The sequence below is a fragment of the Apium graveolens genome, chromosome 11, assembly GCF_009905375.1.
Source record: "Apium graveolens cultivar Ventura chromosome 11, ASM990537v1, whole genome shotgun sequence".
Classification (NCBI taxonomy): Eukaryota; Viridiplantae; Streptophyta; class Magnoliopsida; order Apiales; family Apiaceae; genus Apium; species Apium graveolens.
The window spans coordinates 148,485,150-148,493,038 of NC_133657.1; positions in this window are offsets into that span (position 1 = coordinate 148,485,150).

Consider the following 7,889-nt stretch of genomic DNA (forward strand, 5'->3'; position numbering starts at 1 on the left):
AATTAGCAAATGTTGCGATATATTGTAGCATGTTATATGGTACATATGCATGCCTGTTTCGTATTCTTTCTATATATATATCTGTTGGTTCAGTTGATAATACCTATGCTAGAGGATAGCGGTAATTTGCATATACCCTTATTATAGGAACCCAAAAGATGAAAATATTTTCTAAAACCGGGAGTCGAGGATCCCGAGTAGATTTTATATATATATATATATTTATATATATATATGGTTATAGTTTTCAAAACTATTAATCGAATAAGGTTTATTCGATAACTTTATTTTATTATTGAATATTATTTCGAATATTCATCCGAGGACTTATGACTCCTTTATTTTATTATTGAATATTATTTCGAATATTCATTCGAGGGCTTATGACTTAGTTATATTATTAATGATTATTAATTGAATATTCATTTGAGGATGTATGACTCCGTTATTTTATTTAATGAATATTATTTATAATATTCATTCGAGGTATTATGACTTCGCTTATTATTTAATAATATTCTTTATTTTATTAAAGAATAATGTTTCGATAATCAAACTTATTTTCGATTATTCAAATAAAGATAGTACTTTCATATAAGTATATCTTTGGTTATTTAATATCCATTTCAAGTATAAGTTTTAATACTTCTACTTCGATTATTTTTATAAGGATTATCTTTATGAGAATATTAGTTAAATAATAATATTCAGACATTTTCTAAAAATATTGGGACTGATTTACTTCACTAAATCAGCATTACTCCAAACACTCTTTAAAGTATTTTCGAGTCTTCAAAATGATTTTTAAAAGTTAGAGCGGATCCCAAAACTCATTTTTATATTTAAGATCTTCCTTTTAAAAAGGGGATTTAAATACTCGCTCAAAACCTGAGGGATCCGGCTCTATGGTGTATTTTATATTCGCAACAAGGTTGCAGTTTTGGTAAATGAATTGATTACTTATCCAACGTTCGGGAAGTAAGTCCATCTATTGAGTCGGCATAAGCAACATGGACTCAGTGGGCGTCCATGATAGTGTAAGTGGCTCAGTGGGAGTCCATCAAATGCATAAGTGGCTGAGTGGCAGTCCAACATAAGGTCCTATTGCGACCAGGGTGATGACCAGTGGGGAATTCGTCCATCTACTAGTAGAAAAGGTTACTTATTGGTATCTTTGCCTGATCAGCAAGATATCTGGTTTATGCCAAAATTCTTTTCCTTTCCAAATTTATTAGATATTGCAATTCTGTTCATACTTTACATGACAGAGGTTTTCAGGAAATGTATAAAGAAGATGTATATGTGGATATATATATATATATATATATATCAGAACTTAATGAAGTATATCATAACTTCATTTTCTTTAATAATATTTCAAAGATTTAATCTATTCAAATCTTGTCTGGTAGTCTCATCTATGTGATGAACTGTTGAAAGCTCATTATACTTTGAACAGTGGTAGTTGAAGTAGCTTTATAAATGATATAAGTGTAGTGAAGTATTTGGTAACTTCATCCCTTGTTTTTACTTATATCTAGTAAGTAATTATATTACACATGATAAAAGATTCTAGTAAGTATCCATTTAGATACTTATATTATTGTTATCACTATATATTATCTTGCGAGCTGTAAGTCTCACTCTTGCTTTATTTCTTCATCACATAACAACAGTTAGGAAAGATAGCCAGACTCCAGCAGACCCAGCACAAGCGCGTGGGAAGCGTCCCGCGTCTTCCCGATGATGTTGTAGCTGCTATAGCTGCAGAGGTAGATCTATTGTAGATCAGACCATCTACTTTTGAGAATCAATTATGTATAATTATAACTTGTGGCAGATAATGACAATTAACTGTAAATTTATCAAGTAATCATTTTGGGTTGTAATAACTCTTAAATTGTGGATTCAAAGACTTGTACTTATTTCAATTTCATCTCTGAGACTATAACGGGTTGTGGTGTGTGTTAGTGTGGGGTCACAGCATAAGGTTATTTATTATTAATTAAGTGAAGTGATATTGTGGAAAGAAAGACCGTGACGACCCGGATCCCCGACCCCGGATCTGGGGGTGTTACAGAAATGGTATCAGAGTCAAGCGTTATAAACCTCAGAGATGATGCGACGATATAATAACAAACTCACAAAGATAATAAGAACTCTTGCCAAGTTCATGGTCGGACTACGTAAAGTAGTGCTGACAGTTAAAACCCTTACGAGAACCCTTATAAGTATCATGATAGTAACTTAGCTCGTTTAATGTGTAGGCGCCTGAGATAGAGGACCCTGAGATGTTCGAGCGTGAGCATGATGAGGCATTGCTAGATGTTGAGGATCAGGAGGAGCTTGAGATGGAGGAGGATGAGGAGGACCCCTCAGAGGAGTCAGAGACGGAGGTCATTGCTATTTCAGATGAGGAGGACCCCTCAGAGGAGTCAGAGACAGAGGTCATTGCTATTCCAGAGGAGGACCCGAATGAGGTCCCAGTAGCTGAGGAGCGTGTCGGACCTATGGTAGTGTATGCTGGTACCCCTTTACCCACACTTCCGGTGGTCAGAGCTCCTACCCCTCCACCACTATCTTGGATTCCCGATGATGATAGCTCAGAGACCCATACTTCCGAGCCTAGGCAGACCGATGAGGCACCCTCAGCGGCTCCGGATTCACCACCTCTTGACCCTGCCCACAGGCAGTCTTCGTTAGCTCATGGATATGTTCAGGATGTTCTGAGGACCCGAGTGGCTGTTGCCGAGGCCCGACTGGATGAGGCCAGGAGGGAGTTGGATGCGGAGAGGGCGGGTAGGCGTACCCGAGCTTATGAGACTAGGGCTTCTATACCCCGATCCTTGAGGAGGGAGCTTACGGGGATAGAGCTCACGTCCCGAGCGAGACTCAGATCTCTCCAGGGGGATAGGCATGGTAGGATCTCCAGGCGGCAGGCCGACTATATCTTCCGTTGTGCGATGTAAAGGGTATGGGAGCTGACCCGCTCCGGTGTATGATTCAGGATTGACGATGGAATAGTCTAGTTGTCTAGTTAGCCGAGGCCTTAGTAAGAGCCAATTTTCCGGGATAGTTGACTTGTATATAGCATCCCTTTTTCTGACTAGACAGATAGACTCTTGTGTATAACTTTTGGGACAGATGGCTGTGGCACTGTTGTACTTTTGACCAGATCAAACTATGTATTTCTAGTATTATGTATATATTTGTTTCATTTCGGTTCAGTTCCTTAGTGACGAGGTCACTGTTTTTATCATTATTATTACTGCACTTCGTATTAGAACTGTCATAAAATAATAGAATTGCGATATACGTTCTCCCCATTATGAAGCTGTGCAAGGCACAATGTTGTATATGATTGTGACCTAACGTTGAATTTCCCAATAATTTTTTTATTATCAGAATCATGCCGCCAAGAAAAAGATTGGAACTAGGGCAAACCCTGGATCTGAGGACCAGGGAAGCCATAACCAGGATGATAGGAACCAGGAATACAGTGAAGAGGAAGATGAGGATTATGTGGAACAGGATGACTCCCTGTATGAAGAGGAAGATGAAACATATGATGTTGAGGGATTTGAGATAGAGGCTGAAGAAGGAGAAACTGAGGTTGAGCAACCAGAACCAAACCCAGGCATGGATCCCATGGGCCAGTTCATGCAACTCCTAAGGCAGAATTTGGAACGTCAACCCAACCCACCCCCTCAAGGAAATAACAATACTGTGGCAAACTCTTTCAGGGCTTTTAAGTCCCTTAAGCCCCCTGAGTTCCACGGATCAGCCGACCCAGTTGAGGCAAGGGCATGGTTAAAAGAAATAGAGAAATCCTTTGAGATTTTGAGTACCGATGAGGCACAAAAGACTGTATTTGCTACCTACCTTCTGAAAGGAGAAGCTAACTACTGGTGGGAGGTCAAGAAAACATGGAGACAGATGCTATTATAACCTGGGAGAGATTTAGTCAGTTGTTTCTGGGAAAGTATTTCCCGAGGTTTATGGAAAACCAGATGGAGGTCAAGTTCTTGGAGCTAAAGCAGAATAACTTGTCTGTAGCAGAGTACGAAGCGAAATTTACTGAGTTATCAAGGTTTGTGCCGGAGTTTGTGAGCACCGAGGAAAAGAAAGCTAGGAGGTTTCAGCAGGGACTGAAACCGTGGATTCAGAATAGGGTGGAAATCCTTGAGCTTACGGACTATGCCACTCTGGTGCAAAAGGCAACGATTGTAGAAGTCGGAAGTGAACAGATGCAGAAGGAAAGAGAGAAGAAAGGAATAAAGAGGAAAAGTATGAGCATGGGTGGAGGTTCCGCAGGAAGGAGCTTCCCAACTAGATTTAATCGAGGAGCAGTGTCCCTACCAGGAAGGAACACTGGGTTTAAGCGGCCACTGAGTATGAGTGTGAGCCAGGGCGGCCAGAAGTCAAGAATGTCCTATTCCAACCAGTCTCGACCCCCATTGCCAGCCTGTAACATATGTGGAAGGAATCACACTGGGGAGTGTAAAGGAAAGCCAATAACCTGCTTTAAGTGCGGTCGGGAAGGTCACTATTCAACTAAGTGCCCATCATCAACCCCTGCCGTCATTCCAACCACCACTTGTCATCAGTGTGGACGCCCGGGTCATTGGAAGAGGGAATGCCCAATGAACAAACCAGCAGCTTCGAGAGCAAGCAGGGCTGCTTCTAATAAGCCACCTACTGCGAGGACTTTCAACATGACAGTCCAGGATGCTATGAAAGATTCAGATGTGATAGCAGGTACCCTTTCTCTAAATTCAGTCAGTGCAAATGTTTTATTTGATTCGGGAGCAACTAAATCTTTTATATCAAAGGACTTTGCGCGTAAGTTAAGACTTAAGGCTGAACCCTTGATAGAACCCTTGCAAGTAGAAATAGCCAATCATGAAATTATTCCTGTTAACCAGATTCACCCCGCCTGTGAGATAGGCATAGGGGAGCAATCCTTTAGTGTTGATCTGATTCCTTTTAAATTAGGGGAGTTTGATGTAATTTTGGGAATGGACTGGCTATCTAGCAATGATGCTCAGATAGACTGTAAAGGGAAGAAAGTTAAGCTAAATATCCCAGGGAAGAAAGAAGTTATATTTAGAGGAACGAGGTAGACGCAGAGATTTTTGACTATGGCCCAGGCCAAAAGGATGCTACGAAAAGGAAATGAGGCCTACCTAGCCTATGTGGTGGACACGCAGAAGGAGGTGCCCAACTTACAAGATATTCCAGTAGTCAACGAATTTGAAGATGTATTCCCACAAGACCTTCCGGGATTACCACCCGATAGAGTGATTGAATTTGCTATTGAGTTGGCCCCAGGGACGGCGCCAGTTTCAAAAGCACCTTACCGGTTAGCCCCGTTAGAAATGAAGGAATTAGCTATCCAATTACAGGAACTCTTGGATAAGGGTATGATAAGACCCAGTGTGTCTCCATGGGGAGCACCAGTTTTATTTGTTAAGAAGAAAGATGGGAGCATGAGGCTGTGCATCGACTATCGAGAGTTGAACAAGCTAACCATAAAGAACAGGTACCCATTACCTAGAATAGACGATCTGTTCGACCAGCTAAAGGATGCTGTTTATTTTTCCAAGATCGACCTGAGAACTGGATATCACCAACTAAAGATTAAACCCGAAGATATTTCCAAGACAGCGTTCCGTACCAGATATGGGCATTATGAGTTCTTGGTAATGTCCTTTGGATTAACCAACGCCCCAGTGGCTTTCATGGATTTAATGAATAGAGTATTTAAGAAGTACTTGGACAAATGTGTGATAGTTTTTATCGATGATATTTTGATCTACTCAAGGACTGAGACAGAACATGCAGAGCATTTGAGGATAGCTCTAGGAATACTCAGAGAGGAGCAGTTGTATGCCAAATTCTCGAAGTGTGAGTTCTGGCGGAATGAAGTACAGTTTTTAGGACATGTGATCAATAAAGAAGGAGTATTGGTCGACCCCTCCAAGATAGAGGCGGTCTCAAATTGGGAAAGGCCAAAAATACCCACAGAGGTAAGGAGTTTCATAGGATTGGCCGGCTACTATCGTAGATTTGTACAGAACTTTGCGAAGATCGCAGCCCCTTTGACCCGACTTACTCGTAAGACAGAGAAGTTTGAATGGACGGAGAAATGCGAGAACAGTTTTCAGGAATTAAAGAAAAGGTTGATAACGGCTCCGGTGTTGTCATTGCCGGACGGAAAAAGAGATTTTGTGATATATAGTGACGCGTCGCATAAAGGATTAGGGTGTGTGCTTATGCAGCACGGTAAAGTGATTGCGTATGCATCGAGACAACTGAAGGAATACGAGATTAGATATCCTACTCATGACCTTGAGCTCGCGGCAATAGTATTTGCCTTAAAAATTTGGAGGCACTACTTGTATGGAGAGAAGTGCGAGATTTTCACAGACCATAAAAGCCTCAAGTACATATTTACGCAGAAAGAGCTCAACATGCGCCAGAGGAGATGGTTAGAACTAATCAAGGACTATGATTGTGAGATTCTCTATCATCCAGGGAAAGCCAATGTGGTGGCTGATGCCCTTAGTAGAAAGGAAGGACTCAGAATGATAACGACTTCGAAAGAATTGATAAGGGATTTTGAGAGAATGGAAATAGAAGTAAAGGTAACCGGAACCGGAACTGAAAAGCTTTTTGAGATCTCAATGCAGCCCGAGTTATTGGAAAAGATCAGATTATGCCAGGAGAAAATAATGAATGAAGGCAGAGAGTCAATGACTGGAGAGGAGATCCATACTGAGAAAGATGATAAAGGGATAATGAGGTACTCCTACCGGATTTGGGTTCTGAATGTTCAAGAGTTTAAAGATGAGATTTTGGATGAAAGCCATAGTTCAAGGTATTCCATTCACCCGGGAAGTACCAAGATGTATTTGGATTTGAAGGAATATTACTGGTGGCCCAACATGAAGAGGGACGTAGCAGAATGGGTAAACAAATGTTTGACTTGTCAAAGGGTAAAAGCAGAGCACCTCCCGAATGGAAATGGGAACAGATAGCGATGGATTTTGTTGTAGGCTTGCCAAGGACGAAAGCCAATCACGATGCCATTTGGGTAATTATAGACCGATTGACAAAGTCAGCTCATTTCATTCCTATCAATGAGAGATACACAGTCGATAGACTGGTGGACATTTACCTTAAGGAAATAGTGACGCGACATGGAGTCCCAGCGTCCATTGTCTCAGACCGAGACCCCAGGTTCAACTCCAGATTTTGGAGGAGCTTTCAGGAATGTGCGGGGACCAAGTTAAATATGAGTACCGCGTACCATCCCCAGACGGATGGGCAGAGTGAAAGGACCATCCAGACACTAGAGGATATGTTGAGAGTCTGTGCAATAGACTTAAAAGGGAGTTGGGATGATCACTTGCCGTTGATCGAGTTTTCTTATAACAATAGCTTTCATGCTAGCATCGGAATGCCGCCTTATGAGGCCCTGTACGGAAGAAGGTGTCGATCTCCCTTATACTGGGATGAAGTGGGGGAGCGGAAGATGCTCGGACCCGAAGTGGTCCAAAGGACCAAAGATATAGTGGATCTTATCAGAGGGAGACTTGTAGCAGCCCAAGACAGACAGAAGAAATATGCAGACCTAGCCCGAAAGGACAAGGAATATGAAGTAGGGGACTTAGTACTGCTGAAAGTATCCCCTTGGAAGGGATTAATGAGGTTCGGAAAGAAAGGAAAACTAAGCCCAAGATACATTGGACCTTTTGAGATATTAAGACGGATTGGAAAGTTAGCTTACGAGCTAGCCTTACCCCTTAACTTGCAACAAGTTCATAATGTGTTCCATGTGTCAATGCTAAGGAAGTATCATCGGGATGCCAGACACATAGTGGAGT